Source organism: Nanorana parkeri, unplaced genomic scaffold (genome assembly GCF_000935625.1).
Source record: "Nanorana parkeri isolate BGI_ZX_2015 unplaced genomic scaffold, ASM93562v1 scaffold212, whole genome shotgun sequence".
NCBI lineage: Eukaryota > Metazoa > Chordata > Amphibia > Anura > Dicroglossidae > Nanorana > Nanorana parkeri.
Window position 1 is genome coordinate 943,853 of NW_017306480.1, and position 18,141 is coordinate 961,993.

Here is an 18,141-nt window from a genome sequence, read left to right on the forward strand (position 1 = left end):
TATATAAATATCAATGATAAATAAATAGAATAATAAATAACCATAAGTTACAGAGATGACACTTTCAATGCTTAGACTGGGGAGATGGAACAGATGATTTATAAAATGTGCTCTATTATAGTGCTGTTAGCACTTTTGAAATTTGAGTGTTTGACTGCTTTTATTGTTGTATTTATAATTTAATATAAGTGGATCACACTGCAATTCTCACCGGTGATAATATATGAAACCATATCAGGACTAATAAGAGGAATTAGGGAGTTATGGAAGTTTGATTTCTACTTTTTTGCTGTAATAGGATTGGGGATGTGTAGAATGTGCTCTGCTTTGGGGGTACCTTAACACATTGATGAACTACTGAATCTTAAATAAATGTTGGGTTTGTTTACAAAAAGGGATACACATACATTCTAATTACAATTAAGGGAATTGGAGGGGGGATTGGAGGGGGTCAGGATCCTTGAGCTAGCTACACCATTCTCTCTCTCTCAGTCACACATGCCATTGGTTTTTCTCTACGCTCAGAACACTCCTCTCCAGCAGGCCTCAGCGAATCACCTTCTTGATTGTAGAGTCCAGAAAGACTTGTCTTGTCCAAGAGGTCACCAAGGTCACCATTGTTCCTGCTTGTGAGCTAGGTTAGCACTGATGATCACACAGGAAGAAGGTTCTATCATATGCCCCTGCCCCCATCCCAGCATGTATGCTTCCTTGCTGACACAGGTGTGGGCAGTAAATACCAGCAGGGGGTCGGGCTTGCTCCAGGACATGACAGTCCTGGCAAATCTTCATTCATCAGTGTCCAGCCCCAAGAACCCTTTGATGGTCCTCATTTGCGTATCAAACAGCCACATGCTGATTCAGTTCAGGATATCAAGGAACACCTTTGCATCAAAGCTGTATCATAGATGTAAATTTTATCGGTTCCAACAGGATGTAAGGAGACAAAGTTTTCTGTCATTGGAAGGTACTAAAGTCTGTCTGATTTGAAGAATATAATTAGGTTTTGAGTGTGGAGAACTTACAGGGGATTGTAGGGAGAAGAAAATGATCACAGATGTATTATGTACTGCATTACATGATACCCATATTTGGAATATTTTGTTAAAGATTTTGCTAGAATTATGATATTGGGGTATTGGAGCACAGCAGATGTTTATAAGTGTATATTTTAAGTCTGGGTTAATGTCAACAATAATTGCGTTGGCTTTACAGATGTGGGAGATGTATTGGGTGAATTAATGATTCATAGTGCCCAGGATATCTGTGTTATAATAATTCTGTTTCTTATTCATAATACGATGTTCCAGTGATGATTAGAACATTATAAATAAGTTTAGATAAAGTAGCGGATAAACTATATATATATATATTATTATTTTTTATTATTGTTATTTTTTTTTGCTTCTCTTCTTTTTGGGAGAATTCCCTCTTATTTCTATCCTGTAGGAAGAGAGGAAGCTTGTATCAAAGTGAAGGAAAATACCCTCTAAGTCACCGAAACTGGATTTCCCATTCTCATGAAAGCAGCCGATGCTGACCTTTCCTTCTACAAATGTGAGTTGTCTGGCTGCCATGTTGACTCACTCAATGGCATCAATACTTTCTAGGGTGCTGAGCTGGAACAAGTACGTAGATCACGAGTTCTCATATCACTCAGCTTGGGTAATCTGTATGCTTGTTCCAGGTCAATGACTCAGAAACTGCAGAAAGCCAGGTAAAATATATTTTTAGAAGGAGATGCTTTAAAAGAAATGCTGATGAATTTATGGGAAATACTTTCTGCTCTGATCACATTAGATCCTCCCTCCTTCCCCACCCAACAGGCTCCATAACCTATAGGTATAAATATATAGACGTAGACACACAAGTTAGTTTGTCATTTTTACAGCACATTTATTATGACTACACGTGTACAACAAAAACTGGACTGTCAAAGTCAACAATAATTAAAGCCTAACTTTGTCTATTTAGAGGTAAAAAAACCCGCTAAGAAAAAAAACCCTTCGTGACGGGTCTCCCGTACAGTGTACGTCCCGGCACTTTCTGCCTATATGACTGGCCACATACACTGTACGTGACGAGTTATATCAGGCTTTGTAATGCTGGTAACAGCTGATTCTCAGCAGTTACCAGTCATTAAAGAATGCCTCAGTATTGAGGCATTCATTAATGAAATAATTAAGCTAGTGAAATAATTAAGGTAGCAGTGACTCGCCTCTCTGCAATTTGTTTTGACATCTCTAGAGCCCAATGTTTAGATACATTTCACTAAAAAGATACAATGTATATCTTTTGAGTGAAATGTATCAGTTCTGATCGTCTAGGCACGATCAAAGAGCTTTTAGTGAGATCTGAATCTGACTAAAGTCAGGATCAGTCTCTAAGGTTATTATTAGCTAATAGCCAATTTTTTTTTAAAAAAAGTTAATTTATCAAGCAGTCATAGTGATTGCTTGAGATAAACTGACAAGAAAAAAAATAATAATTTATTTTTTATTTTTTTACAAATTGTAAAAAAAATTAAATAAAGTGTAAAACAAAATTAGGAAAATACAAATTATATATAAATATATTTGTTATACTATAATTAATATAAAAAATTCTAAAAAAAATAATAATAATCAAAACTTGTGAAAAAATTGTTTTCTTCTAGTTTTTTTCCTCATTTTTTTTATTTTATTCAAACTAAGTGAGGGGTTAGGTACACATATGTGATATAATTATATAGCCCTATCTGTCCTCCACAATATCCACAATATATAATATGTGTAGGTACATTTAGTAAGAAAGTATATTACTGACGTGGAAGAATCACACAGCAAAAATGTAAAAAGTGTGCCAGTCATTTATGAACAGAAACTGAAAACTAGCTCAGTCATGAAGGGGTTAAACCAGTGCTGTTCTTAGAATTAAAGTGACATTAAAGTCTAAAAAATTTTCCCTCCCCCCCATGTTAATGTCAGCACTTGCCTTAAATGATGTCTCTTAATCCGATCTTCTTCTTTCCTGATATTTTCATCTGTCCCTCCAGCGCTGCGGCGGCTCTCTGATCCTGCACTGACTCCTCTCTGCTTGCAGGCATTTCCGATCCAGCGGTGTCTGCATGCGGGTGCACGCCTCCATAGACTTACCTTGCGTCTCTGCTCGTCTCCCTGCCGAGAATCCGAACTGCGCATGCGCCCGCCCCAAGATGCTTTGCGGCCGCTCGATCAGTTTCAGATTCTCCAGCGGTAGGGCGCAGCGATAACACAGTAAGTGTAAACCGCTGTTAAAGATGTTTTTTTTTTTTTTAAAACGTTTTGCCTATATCTACTGCTTGCTAGCAGTAGATATAGACAAGCAGAACCCCTTTAACGTCTTTTCATGACAACAATGTGGGCATACTATGATTGCAGGGCTTCATCATGGCGCAGCAGTATAAATAAATGTCCCAGGCACATTCCTCTGAGGGTGCAGATCTTGTCATCTGGATACTGAGAATGAGTGTCAGTCACTTTGCTTTAGATTTTAAAATATTTTATTGCATTACTGCATAATGGATAAATAGGAAGAAGGCTGGAGTGAGCACAGGATACCTGTAGGTTCTACCTAAAACACAGCCCTTAGTCTTCTGCATGTGTTAACTTTCTGGGCCCCACTCTCACAGGCCCACACTGGCTGGACTCTTACACTTCAAAGTGGTTCCTTCACAACTGAGGTTCAAGTGGTATCTTAGTCTTTAGTGCAGCCATTGACTTTTATGAGAGGCTGTGCGCATCACCTGCGACTTGCTGTAGTGGGAAATGTGCCGGTATTTACGTTGTAGGGGCACAGCTGCCTTTTCATGGGCACTGAAACTAGCCTATTGAGGTGAAATTCCATTTTTAAAAGTACAACACAGTTAATAAAGAATTACATTTTTTATGGAGAGCAGATCCCGGCAGCCGCCAGCCCTTTAATGTCATCAACCAGCAGGTGTTAGAATTTGACTAAAACAGACTGTGCATGAGCTCTCAAAGTGCTTTGACTGCTTCTTCAGAATATGTGAATACTTTAGCGTGCATAGTCTGGGCACAGGCTCACTTTTTAAATCTAATCTTTATTTGAACACGACCATATGGCTGACTAACCGCAGGCTGAAATCCCACTTACCTCATTGGTGGGTATATAAATTGACACAGCTTCCGGAAGTGGGAGGAAGAGAAGCAGAACAGAGAAAAAGGCAGGTAAAGAAACAAAGCATGTAGGGGAAGGAAGGGGTAAAGAAGGAAAGAGGGAGGGAGAAGGGGAAGAGAAAGAAAAGAGCAGCAAATAAACAAACAGTTGAAGCAGTGTATAACCTCAAAAATGATCCCTCATAAAAAGAGGGAATATAACTGTAAACACTCAAAACAATAAAAACATTAAAACTAGGCATGCACCGATACTAGTATCGGTATCGGTGCCAATATCGAGTATTTGAGCAAGTACTCATAGTCACCCAAATGCTCCGATGCCTAGCCCGATACCCGAACTTCCGGTATCAGGAAGCCGGGCAGCAAGTCATTACATGCTGCCTGGCTTCCTGACTGGCCGGAAGCTGGCTCCATGGTCCCTCTTCACTTGAATGAGGAAGCATGGAGCCGGCTTTCTGGCCAATCAGGAAGCCGGGCAGCGTGTAATGACTCGCTGCCCGGCTTCCTGATTGACCAACTGCTCGACCAATCAGGAAACAAGGCAGTGAGTCATTACATGCCCCCTGGCTTCCTGATTGGTCAGAAAGCTGGTGACGAGGAAGCATGGAGACGGCTTCCCTGCTAATCTGGAAGCCGGGTGTCGAGTCTTTACACGCCGCATCCCGGCTGCTTGGCAAATCAGGAAGCCAGGTGGCAAGTCATTACCTTAATGGGACTTCCGGTATCGGTATTGGTGTATCCCTAATTAAAACAATGACACATAGGAAAGTGAGTTAGCTAGGATGTCCATCAGTCCCATGTGAGCTGTGAGCAGTATGCATAGAAAAGAAATCTCGATTGTCTGCGACCTAATATAATTAAAGCAAAGAGAAACTGTCACGACCCAGGGTCATTATACAAGGATGGCACAGGCTCACTTTGATGAGGACCTATAGTTAAATCTTAAAATGTATACATAGCCAAATCTTTTTTTGTTGGTTTTGGATGGAGTGGAGAAGGGTTAGAACACCTATTGGATTTTTATTGTTATCTTTGGATAACTTCCTGTCCTGCTACCATGATTTTACCAGACAGAAAGTGAGGTGAACTCTCCAACAGTAACATAAAAAAAATAAAATGATTTTCTTTAGTGGAGTAGGTGATGACAAGAACCCCTGTTAGAGTTTTAATAACCGTAAAACCATAGTCAGCGGGACAGGATGCAAGGGACAATCACTTTCTGTCTCTCAACAGCCTTAGATATCCCGCAGAGCACCAGGTAGCATTCAAAAAACAATGTAATGTTCTATGCCTCCCTCGCTCAGTCCAGACCTAGAAAATGATTTTTGGCTTGACATATACTTGAACTTAAAGAATTGGATATTCAAATGGATAGGAATTTTGTTAAATTCAGATGCATGAGTCTGAGTGCGAATGAATCCGATTGTTCCTTTAACGAAAATTCATGTCCATCCGAATATTGTTCAAAATGAAACTAACTCGGACATGACTGTTCTCTGGCTAATCAGATGTTATTTTTGGATGTAGGGGGTTGCATTACAGGCACGGTCATGTGACTGCGTTCTGAAACGAAAATCTGAATAACGAACCGAATCAAATTTCAGATCCGAAAAACAAAATAAATAAAAGTCAGAATTGATCCGAAACGAAATGAAACAATTTTTTTGCGGGGCTTACATGTCTACCCTACATAGAAAAAAAATCAATATTTACCTTTATTATTCTTGTCTAAAGATAGCTGAACATAATAATAACTATACTGCATGTTTGCCAGCATATCATATTCATTAAGAAATGTAGTTATCAGAGACTAGAGTATGACTAATCTTACATAACCTACAAACTGTAAAATTAGAACACTGATAATGTTAATAAAGTTATTATGACTCACAATGTTTTGTCATGATTTCCAATGTTTTTCTCGCCTGTTTTACACATCTTAGTTACTTTATATTCATTAATTACATGTTAATATATTTTACAGCATCATCCAAATCAAATTTGTGGCAGGTATTTAAAGTGTAACTATGGGCAAGGTTGAAAAGGACATACATGATGCACTAGCATAAACACATAGTTTTATTACCTGTAGATCCCACTAGTATGTGAAGAGGTGACTGAAGAGTGCCTCCTGGTGACTGGAGCTGCTAAGGTAGTTCTCCAATCCCTAAGGTCAAACAGGTTTTCAGGAACTGTGCCCACAGGATTTCTCTCATCCCAATGGTCCCCATATTAAACTTCTTCATCCCCTGTGAGGCCCTACGTCCTTGCAGGAATATACTTTCACTTTTAATCTCAGGTCCTCAATTTCCACATGGTACCAGGTCCACGAAGCAGGTGTTGCCAGTACGCCAGAGGCCCATTCGACAAAAGTGCTCTGCGTTACAGGAGGTGTACTGGGGGGTAAGCTACTGGCCACCAGTAAGGACCACCTCCACTCTTGCCCTGGAACCAGCTGCTAATATAGTATCCCCATGTTTTAGCTGTGCAGGGAATCATTTTTTTGGACAGTCCCGCATATTATAGGTCTTCTTGCAATTGACCGGCTACCTGCAGCCCTGCAGCCAATTTACACAGACACTTGTTCTGCAATAAAATTAATTACGCAAAAAATAGTAACAGTGCACACAGTTGGATATAAAGAGAATTCTTCCAACAGCTAATGGCATGAAACAAGTGCAAATAAGTAGTGCAATTGTCCTTACAAAAAAAAGTAAAGTGCTGAACTTACATCAGTCCCATTTAAGTAAGTGAGAAGGGTTATTGTGGTGCCTAAGCTTGTGTAAACACGTGGATCCTAAACCCAGGGCTAAACCCAGGTCTAAAGCCCACCAGGCTTCCCCCAGAGGGGAGAACCTTGCTGCATCTGTCTACTTTGCAAGGGGCCCCTCACTGCCATTCCCATGCTTGTATTTATTGTGAAAGGTTACTAAGGGACACTATGAAAAGGCTGGAACACCCTGCAGCGGCAGTAACCCTCTGTTACAGGTAGATCTGTTATTTTTCCACTTCCTGTAACAGACTAGTCTGTCCCACAGAATAGCAGTTATTGAGTTGGTACAAACACAAAACGTTTAATAATGGTACTGTCCTCACTGTGGCCATGGACTCTTTATATATTCCTATGGGGAATACATTAGTGGGTACAGAAGGCTACGGAATTCTCACATAATTTTCCCTCTAGTGGATTCCATGTAGGCATTTGAAAAACTCAAAGGCAAATGAGAGAAGTAGTTGAAAAAAGTGTTTTCACATGGTTCCGTATCCAGTTAAAATCTTTATTAATTCAAGCCATATATCCAGCCATAGAAGTCCCTCTAAAGCGATTAAGCCAAAAGAGGCCTTAATCATGAGCTGTTTATGACAGAGGGCTGGTGGAAGCCTTGCTTGTGTATCCATGTTCCATCGAACTGAATTGGAGGAAGGATGTAGAGCACTTTCTGTTTGTCTTGATGAGGGAAGTAGCTTGGCTGAATAGACAAGTTCTCAGCCCATTACAGCTATGCTTCAAGGGTTCCAGTGGATGTGAAGACACTTTACAGGATAGAACGTGCTCACACTGAGATACCCGTTTTGCGTTGAGTTGCCCTTTAATTTCACTAATATAATTGCTGTAATCCATCTTTTTTTTATAATGTTTATATACAGCCCTCATTAAGATAAGTCACAAAAGCTGCTTTTTACAATCTATTAAAGAGTCAGGAATAGGTGAAATAAAATGAATGGCAGTTAACAATTTATGGCACGTTATAAGGTAATGTCATCATACAATGTGTTTCATTTTAGAGAATCCATTTGTTTGTAATTCATCTCACAGTATATTTCCCATCCGTGTTTGGTACTTTCCTCATCTCAAATTAATGACCTGAATCTCTGCGATAATTCAGCACATAACCCATAAATGCGCATTGTATACTGGAGTATTGGAGAATATTTACTGGTTTAATTATTTATATCTCGGCTCTTAATTTCATCTGAAATATTTATATATACTTTCCGTGCCGCAAATCTCTGAAATTAGTGTATGGATGATGTAAGGCACTTGGTTTTAGAATATTCACTGGGATAGCAACCAGAAATGATTAGAAAATATTGTTATGAATGCAGAAAATTATTCATTTTAAAAGCCTGTGTTGTGTTAAAAAAAAAAAAAGCGTTTGATGATACCTGACAATAACTGTCAGGATAATGGCTGAACCAGGAACAAAGAGTACACATTTTAGAAATTGAAACTTGTTTTTGGATTATTTGTTTACCCAGCATTGCACTGATATGCTTTGCAGAACTGCCAAATACAGAGTGAGAGAGAGCTGGGAATATGAATGGAGAGGGCTAATTTACTCCTCACACTTGATTGGCTGTTCTCCCTGTCACTTCTGCTCCCTTAGTTAAAACTGAACCTTATTTTAATGTGTAAATGTGTTGTGCTCTTTCACAAAGCGCTGAGTAAAGTGAGAAAGGTGTCAGAGCTAAAATCTTGCATCTTGTGCTAATTTGGAAAAAAAAGTTTTTAGTACTCACTGCGTACACTACACTTTTTATAAACAACGTGCAGGGCCCCTCGCCATGCAAATATCTGTGAATGTTTGTTTTGGGTGAATAATACTAAAAATGAATGTTCTATTTTTCCCGTTTGAATGTAGTGTTGCAATCATAAATTATGGTCACTAGATTGAGTTGAGGAGCATCGGAAATAAATACTTATTTCTTACTTATGCTCCTCATCTCCATCTAGTAAACCATAATGTATTATTAAACCAACTGACTAACTTTGGTGGCTAAGTCTCACTTAGGGGAGATTGTTTCTCACTTCCTGTTATGTTTTTAAGACAGGAAGTGAAAGAAAAACTCTCCCTAGCAGGACGCAAAACATAACCTCATATAAGTTTTTTAATCTTTCATCCTTCAATTCAAAACGTATAAAAGCTTTTGCTATACATGCACGTTAACATTTGCAGCGCAGTGACACGTTTTTGTCTTTTCTCCTGCACTTCACATGCTGTGGAAACGTGAGGGGAGCAGAAAATAAATTTAGGAATGCAGATCTCCAGGAAAAGGAGAAGGGATAGGTGTAGAGGGACCCGAACCAGACTGGACTGTTCTGCTCACTGTATACCAGGAGAGGCAGGACTTGCACATGTAAATAAATAATGGAGGCCACAGCAGCTGCATCTCGGTAAGTATACAACTGTGGAGTGGGATCGGTTAGATAAGGGCAAAAAAAGTGTACTTTGTTTTAAGGTGTACTTATCCTTTAAGGGCATGGTAGGGGAAAACTCTGTAGTGCCCCCTTCCCTTGTTGCCTTAGCCCGAACATTTTTTGCTTAATGGTTAATCCAACCCTGGATCATACACATCTGTGTATTCATAGCCTGCTCTTACTTTGCTAGATTTTCACATCCCTTCAGCATATTGACACTGATACTTATGTTTATCCAGTCACAACCCTTCCTTAGTTCTGTGCCAACCACCCCCCTGTTCTCATTTACCACTGTCCTTTTGGTTCTACATCACTTTACTTCAGCAAACCCTAATTTGCAAATATAATTCCTAAAGCATTTGCAATTTAATGCTGACATGACAAGTTACTCCAATTCCAGAAGATCACCCTTACCAGCCAGGTTATTGGATGCAAGGGTTTGAATTATGTGATGTCTCATATCTGTTTTTCACTCTATGTATGCAATCCCTGTGATATAAATAAACATTTAATATACGCCACTATACGTTATCCTATTAGGCAGCACATCAGTGTCAACCTGCTTTGTGGTTGATTTTGTTTGACTGAATCTTTAGAATGAGCCATTTGATAAGATGGGGGACAATAGACTGAGTCATTCAATTCAAAGGTATTTCTAGAAGACATGTTAAAAGGGACTCAAGGTTAACTGGCTGGCTAACATACCACAAAGTATTAATATGGAAAATCTCATAATTACTTAACCAAAAAAAGATAAACTATATTAATAAATGTCTGACTATGATAAATAAATGAGGAAAAATGTACTGTATCCAAAATTATCAGCTGCACATCATTACTCTGGTCTGATTTCTTGATATTGACAACGGTGGACTGTGTGTGTACAATGTGTGTCGTTCTGGCCACTTAAGGTGTCCATACACTCTTCGATTTTCATTCGGAAATCTTCCATGAATGGTCTTTCAAATGATAAGAGAACAGTTGATGGGACACCAACGATAGGACACCAACGGTGGGACACCCGCTCAAATTTTCTAGAAGGGTGAGGCTGAAAAACTTACGAAATGTACGAAAATAATGGATTAGGTGCGTTTTCGTATGCAAAAAAAGAACACTGCACATGCGCAAACAAAAATCCATTCTGTCAATCAATGAAATTCGGTGAGTTAGTATTGCTAACGAACGATTATCGAAATCCACATTGGTCTGTGCATGATGGGGTATTCGAGCTAGAATTGAAAGAGGGTTCTTGCAACGGAGAGCTTTAATAGTCTTTTGGCTGTATAATTCAAGGCCTCGGTGATGGAACGCATTTTTGAGTACCCCGGTCTCAAGGCTGAACCATAACCCTCCCCCCCTCCCCTCCCTCCCTCTTCCTTCTTCATTCTTTAAACCTCTACCTCTCTTTCCTCCCCCTTTGATAGGGGACTAGATGTTCCCACCAGGTGGGAACAGGCAGGAGCTGTGAAGATCACTGTCAATGGCCCAGTGTCCTCCCTGGCTTACAGACAAGCTTATTAATGCATAATATGAACATTTTGTAATGTTGTGTTACATCAATATTATTGCACTGACGTGCCTTGGGAGAGACAGTGGTGGCCACGTCCTGTATATGCTCCCTGCCTTCTATGTCCTTCTGTATTGTACTGTTTTGTTTACTGTAATTTACAAACTTCCTCAAAATAAACATATTCTTTAAAAAAGAAAGGGTTCTTGACAGCAACAAAATTTTCAGATCGAAAATCTATAGGTGTATGGCCAGCTTTACAGTCTGAATTGGGGTCAAGTTAGACAGCCTCACCCCATAACAGGAACTGCCCAAACACTTCCCAGTTTGTATTATTTTATTGAAAGCTGCATGTCTAAATAAATCAAAAATAACTATTTTGTTTCAAAATATTTTATCAACATTTTAAACAGCATAAGCAGAACAGCAAGTATGGTACAATCAAAAAATAATACCAAAGAAGTAGACCCTTGATCATCAAGTACAGCAGAACAAAGTAATACACTGATTGGGAAATGTAGTAGAAGACGGGGTGCGCAATAAAACTTGCAAGTCTGGAAGAATCAAGGAGATGTCACAGAGTGTATAGTATAAGAGCAATAGGAGAACAGGGCGGCAAAAAGAGGGACCAAGGGGCAAGAAGAAAAAGAAGACATATATGAAAGAGGAGCACAGGACAGTCCTTAATGGGGCAGAGAAAGAGTAGAGAAAGATAAAGGAGAAGGTGGAAATAGGGAAAGATAGAGAGAATAGACAAAAAGATAAGAAGTGAGAAGGTGGGTCAGGGGCAACTCGGGGTGGCAAAAGCAAGTTTTTAAGGGTTCTTTCACACGCGTGGTAAAACTAGGCATTTGAGAAGCATTTTTAATGCCTCTCTGCCGCCGATTACTGCCCGTGTGGGATAAAACAATAGCAACCGCCCAGAACAGTTAACGCATGGGCATTAGCATTGTGTTGTGTCAAAAAAATAGAGTGCATGTCACGTTCTGGAGGCATTGCCGCTGGAATAATGCCGCCATTGAAGTGTATTGAAACGCCCTCTAAATGCTCTAAATGCTCGGTCAATGCTCCCTAGAGCATTTTTCAGGCATTTAAGAAGCATTGCACAGGTGTTCAGTAGAGGTATAGGAGGTTTTGCAATCCCAGAAACCACTGGCGAATCACAGAGTGAGTGGACAGAGCAGCTACCGATGACACTTCCTGTCTGTACACAGCCAGTGTTTTGTGAGTGTGAACGTCACAGCTAGCGTTTTCCCAACAAAAGAGGACAACTTCTAGTCTGAAATACTGTATGTCAGAAATCAATGTTGCATGGCTAATTCAAACAGTAGAGCAACAGCCAGAATTGTATGACCCAAGTGTGCCCAGCTACTGTGACTCCTGCTGGTCACTTCCCTTTACCCATAACACACTTGCAGGGCATTGTGCAAGTGTTGACACCTCCCTAATGCCTTGAAAATGCCTGCAGAATGCCACTATAGGTGTGTTAGGGCTAGTTCAAACCAGCCTAGATGCGTTCCAGCCCGATTCTGGCCGGGGCGCACTGGATCACATTCACCTCACTTCATTTTAGGGCGGGAGGGGGTGTGGCGGCGCATTGAACTCATTGGCCACAGTGCGATCAGCTGCAAGGGAACACATTGCACATCAATGCCTGCGTTCCGGTCCGGTGCGGTCAGAAAAAATGCTGCATGTACTATTGTTTCTGACCGCACCGGATCGGAACACAGGCATTGATGTGCCACGCGTTCCTGTGTGGCCGATCGCACTGCAGCCAGAGGGCGTAAAAAAAAAGTTCAATGCACAGCCCTCAATTTGCGTTGATCTTTGATCAAATTCTCAACGCACTTGTGAAAGAGCCCTAAATGACACTGAAACATAAAACCATATACATTTAGTGACTGTTATTTTAATTTAGTTGGCCTTCTAGGCAACCTTTTCAACTACTGAACATGCTTTCTGTGAAATGTTCCCAAAATTGTATCACTGAACCACATTCATTTTAGAGGACAAATTTATGTCATTTTCTTTTCAGTCTATTTCTTTTTAAATACAAGAAAGCAAGAAAGTGTCTTGCTAGCTTTAGAAGTTGCAGATTGACTAGTCCTATTATGGTGTATGATCTTTAACGATGCTCAGAATCTTCTCCACAACCAGTTCACCCCACCCCCACTACCTGATTATATGTTGCATGCTTAATTTCACAGATATTAATCCTCTTGCAATTGCAATTGAATACTAAGAGTTATAAAAAAGTGACTTCTTGTTCACAAATTAGATTGATAATGTTATGAAATTGTACAATTACTACATCCATGTAATTTAAAGACAGTCAAACAGAATACACATTAGTTAGAATCTGAAACGACATTTTCATGTTATAAGAGCGCAGCCTTACCTCTCAATAGTCAGTGTGTGCTGCTTTTTTGTTTAAATCTCTCCCTGTCTCAGAAATATCAGCTCAGTATTATGGTGTAATATGGTTCAGGCATAACCCATAACTGACTGTTTTGGCTGCTGGGGAAGGATAAAACTGCCAACTAAGAAAGTCTTTTGTTTTCTTTCCTGTAATTCTGACAAAACCTGTCTATTTCCTCATATGATATAATCCAGTGCATTTCAGAGGCTTCCAGATGCCTCCTTCATCAGGGGTACAAAAGTACAGAGTTAGAGAAAACACTGTGAATCCCAAGAGTACCAGTAAGGGTGAAAAGCATGACAAACGGAAGAATTTGGTCATCCCATATGTAGCTGGGTTGTCTGAGAAACTCAGAAGGGTTTTTAAAAAACATCACATCCCTGTCTGCTTTAAACCCGCCACAACACAAGATGAACAACATTGTGTATGCAGTTCAGTGCAGTGAGGAGTGCTCGGAATTGTATGTCGGTGAAACAAGACATTAGCTACACCAGCGTATGGCACAGCATAGAAGGGCAGAACCCTCTGGTCAGGATTCAGCAGTGTATCTACATCTAAAGGAAAAAGGTCACCCCTTTGAAGACAGTCAAGTATGCATCCTAGACAGGGAGGAGGACTGGTTTAAAAGTGGTGTGAAAGAGGCCATTTATGTAAAAATTGAGAAGCCAAGCTTGAATAGAGGTGGTGGTGTGTGTGTGTGTGTGTGTGTGTGTGTGTGTGTGTGTGTGGAGGGGGGCGTCTATTGTCTGCCACATACAATGCTGTTTTAACACCTCTCTTTCGGCAGGTTAATAACACCCCCTAGACTCCATTTATGCAAATGAAATCAACACATGGTTGTGACTAGAAGATTATGTGGATTGAATAAACATTCACCATATTTATTCCCATATCATTTTTTGTACAAGTCATTCTGAATTGAGAAAGCTGGTTGGGACTGCACTATTATAACAATCCTTAGAGTGGAGATCCAGATTATTACAGATGCCAGTTGCTAAATGCTTCTTCTAAATTCTATCATCTAACAATCAAATAGATCTGAAATGATGCAGGCTATATTTCACTCCATACTCCAATTAGAAAGCAGTCACTTGTGATCTTGTCTTTTTACATACACATTTGCTGGGAATAATAAGTCACAGGAAATGGCTGGGAAGATTTTCAATCATGAAGATCCCTGACATGAAAAGTTCCTATAAGCATGCAGAATATTTCCTGGCAGAAATCAATGAAACCTGTTTTATGAACACTGCCACTTTGTATGACTCATTCCGTGCCTGCATTTTAAAGCTTATCTGTTTTCTGAAACATCACAGAAAACCTTGGCTCCTGCAAAAATATTTTCATTATGACGGTATTTGTGTACAGACTTCTGCTTGAAGTTTTTTTATTCCCTGATTTGCTCTTTTATAAGTCTGGAATATGCTCGGGTTTAAAAATAAAGCAGCAGTTGTTTATAAATAAGATGGATGGGAAATGAGGAAACACAATGAATCTCACAAAACAGATCATTACTTCTTCTTATGGTATATAAAAAAAGATTCAGCATATATATTCATGATAGTATTGTGCAAGCCACTTTTTGCACTTAAAGGGAAAGTATAGTGTATTTCTAGTGATTGTACATTTTGAGTTCTAATTTTAGTATTTAATAAAGTAGTTTTTTTTACACGTCTTTCATATTTTACATGCTTGCTCTTTCATATTTTTGCCATTGTATTAAATGTGGAGATTTGCTAATTAGCCACCCGAGGGACCTCTGAGTGGATCACATTTGGCATAAAGCTGAACTTCGGGGGAAATGTCAAAGCTGCCCTTTGAGTGAGACTGTCCCAACACTGCAAGGGTTAAATACTTGTTTTTGTCTAGGGTACCATTAAAAAGCAGTTTTACTTACATTTTACCTCGTTCCCTCCTTGTAGACAAGCTCTCAGCATCTACACTTACCATTCAGGACTGATGGTCCTGCATTGTGCGGGATTATGTCAGGGCAATGAGAAGATGCTGCTTTTGGGTACCGGTTGAACAGAGGGAGGAGAAAGGGTGGGGAAACGAGTGACAAGGTAAGTAGAAGTGCTTTTTAATGGTACCCATGACAAAAATGAGCATTTAGGACTCATTCTTCATCAGATTCGTCACAATCCAATTTTCAATAGATATCAACAGATGTCAACAGAAAGTAACACAAAAAATGGATGTGAATAGGACCAGTTCACACCACTCCATTCCACTGTGGTGTATTGCAGGGCGCTCAAAAAAAAGTAGAACATGCTCTATTTTTTTCAGTGCAATGGAACATGTCCAAAAACGGGAGGAAACACAACAGAATGGAACAAAAGTAAAAAGACATAGAAGTTTGCCCACTCAGGACATGTTAATTAAAAGAAAGGTTAATTATTAAATAAAACAAAGGTTGGAATTTTTTTTTAAAAAAGGAACAGAAGTCATCAGAGGTTGAAATTGCAAGTAAAAAGACCTCTGTTGACTTACGTTTTAGGTCCTATTTTGGTGTGAACAGGCCCTTAACTCTTGCAGCTTGGGGGAAAGGGGGGGGCAAGAGTAGTTTTGGAATGTCCCCAAACTTCACTTTTAATCTATATTAAATGTAATTGTATTCCCACTAGTGTTTTAAAAAAGTAAAACATTCACATTCAGGACGATTGGGATTTAATAATGGCTCTGCACATCATGACTGAAGCAAATTGACTTTGGTTGTATTTGACAGCACCATCTTTTTTCTTGTTATATCTGGTTAAAAAAGAAAAAATGGGGCAGGGATTGGAATTAAATAAAAAACATTATAGTTATATTTTAAAGCCAGTAGAGTGGTATACAGTATCTCTACATAAAAATACAGGTTTTGCTGGAGATATTGCTGCTATGTCCTCTGTTAAACCTTTTCAGTTCTAGAATGTTAGAATGTGGCAATTAACTTAAAAAAGAAGCAGAAAATTCATATCAGATAACAGGCAAGGTGTAGTCTTGGTTGGAAAAAGAATTGATGCATTGCATGCTCCTTTTTTTTTGTAATAAGCATAAGCAGGTGTATGTCATTCTATAACAGTGCAAACGAGTTACATTAAAAAAAAGAAGAATAACAGTGCAAAAATAAAGGATCATGGAACAGATATTCCATCATAACAAGGTAGCCTTGTAAGTGCAAACAGCTTGTAACCCAATACTAGGGCACTCTAGTAGGTGTCAAGGGTCACTTTGCACACTGCCCGCGACACCTCAAAGTACATTTTTTTGAAAAAAATGCTCACTGTTCTATGGGGCGTCACAATTTTTATATGAACCATTTTTATAAAGAGGGCAAGAAAAGCCAGCAAAAATGAGTAGAAAGGGCAGCTGAGGAAGGGTAAAAAAGGGAAATAAAAGGTACAGTATAGCAAAAAAGGAAGAAACAAATTGAGAAAGGAATGAAGCTGAGACACAAATTAGACACAGAGAAGACTGTAAAGAAGGCAAGAGGGCATTTCCATCCAGTTCGTCCAGTGTATGCTCCTTTTTGAGTTCAGATCCAACTGAAACCACCGTCTATGCGAGTTCTAGAATTTGACTGCACTTACCATAAAAAATCCCCTTTGCAGTTTAGGATTAAAGGAGAACTATGAGGTGAGTGCTTTTCACTCATCTCATAGTTCTAGTCGACCTGTGACAATGAGACTGTCACAGGTCGGCTCAGTAGATCGGGAAGTGAGCGAACACATACCGGCAGAGATCCGTGACAGGGGAGGGGCTGGATTCTCCCCGCTCCGATCCTCCAGCGCTGACTGGCGGAACGGACGGGGAGGGGGTGGGTACAGCTGGCTCTGCCTCTAGATAGGCAGAGCCAGCTGTCACTCACGCAGCTTGGTGGATCCAGACATAATTGTCGGGATCCGATTCAGCTGCGGCATCTCAGTATACCGCGAGCAATAGCTCGCTGCATACTGCGGCGTCTCAGTATACCGCGAGCTGTAGCTTGCGTTATACTGAGCTTAGGGTGACGGGAGGATGCTAGTTTGTGTCCTCCCGTTACCCTAAGGAGAACTATGGGGAAAAGCCCTAACCCCATAGTTCTCCTTTAAGCATTTTTTTCTTCCAATTTTAGGTGGTGGACTCTTGTCTTCTTGACCGAACTAACAATAAACAGTTTATTACTAATTCTACCATCACCATTAAACAATTTCTACATTACTATCATGTTCCCTCTAAGTCTCCTCTTTTCCAGAGTGAACAAGTCTAATGTTGCAATCTTTCTCATAGCTTTTGCCCTTCTCTGGACTTTCACCAGCTTAAGGACATTCTTTCTGTGGATCGGGGACCAAAATTGAACCACATACTGAAGACTAGTCCGAACCAATGTTTTGTAAAGAGGCCGAATTATTGATTTGTCTTTAGAGTACATTCGCTTTTTTATGCATGATAGTAGTCTACTAGTCTACTGAAATTGTCTACTAGCCTTATTAGCTGCAGCCTAGCACTGCATGTTGTTACTAAGGACCTCCAAATCTTTTCCCACATTTGATTCCCTCCCATGCAGCTCCTGTTAATGAGTAGGTTGCGTGCATATTTTTAATTCCAAAATGCATAAGATGTTCTTCAATATTAAACCTCATCTGCCATGTAGTTACCCACTCCCCTATTGTATCCCGGTCTTCCTGTAATATCATTAAGTCTCCTATACGTTCTGTTCTTCTTACTATTGATATATTTGAAGACACTTTTCAGGTTTCTGCAGCAATACTTTTTTTTTGTATTGTATCTTATCTGCCCTGATTGAGCTCTTGGATTTGTTGTTACATTCCTTGTGGTTCTGAAATGCTGATGATGACCCTTCTGTATTTTTTAAAGGCAGGTTTTTCACATATAT